Here is an 882-nt window from a genome sequence, read left to right as displayed (position 1 = left end):
TTCATTTAGAAGATATAACAGTTATAAACATATATAATTAAATTCCAGAGTATGAAGGTATAGGAAGTAAACACTGACAGAACTAAAGGGAGAAATAAGTATACAATAGTATTGGAGATTTTAATATCCAGTTTTCAATAATAAAACAACCCCCCCAAAAAGAAACAACCAGACAGTGGCAGGGTCATGAATCACAGACAGTCGCCAGTCATGCAGGGCCCGTGCCAACACAGTATCACCCAGGAGGGTGCATGTTGGCAGCTGCCTTGGCTGCCATCGCCCCAGAGGAGGGATCTCTGTGCACCTATGGTGTGAGGCTTGAGAAGGAGCACGGAGATCTATTCGTGGTGGCACCTCGAAGTCGGCTACCTTCACTTCCAGGTGCCCAGCAAGGTTCGAGTTCTCAGGCTACTATGGAAAGAGAATAGAGAAACTAGGAGCATTTTTTTTAAATCGTCCTTTGACTTCACAGAGTTACTGTGGCCTTTGGAACTAGCATGACAGATACAGAGCATCTAACAAAATAATGGCAGCTGCTCACCTTGACCCAAACTTGAATCACTCACTGAATTTGAGTACCAGTATTCACCTGGGTACTGGAGCGGAACGTTCCCCTGAGGCAATGGAGCAATTGTTGAAGGTGTTTTATTTTGAAAACAGCAGTGAACCAGCCACTTGGGCCAGTATTACCAGGCATGGAGATGCTAGTGATATCCAGGCATCTTTCAGAAGACAGCGGACAGTCACAAAGTAAAGCACATGGCCTGCTATGGATTTTGCCTCAGTCACCTGTGGTCAGAAGAGGTTCACTGGCTCCATTTGGATATGGTTGTCTCTAATGTGAGGGAGAAGTATGAATTTGGACATCCACCAGAGAAATGA

General features: G+C 44.9%; 1 pseudogene; it reads left to right on the top strand.

Moving 5' to 3' along the window:
* Nucleotides 1-494: 494 nt before the first annotated feature.
* LOC123934537 lies at nt 495-882 on the top strand (annotated as a pseudogene).

Source organism: Meles meles, chromosome X (assembly GCF_922984935.1).
Source record: "Meles meles chromosome X, mMelMel3.1 paternal haplotype, whole genome shotgun sequence".
NCBI classification, from domain to species: domain Eukaryota; kingdom Metazoa; phylum Chordata; class Mammalia; order Carnivora; family Mustelidae; genus Meles; species Meles meles.
Note: the sequence above shows the minus strand (reverse complement) of the source record. Positions and strands in the feature narration are given on the sequence as shown.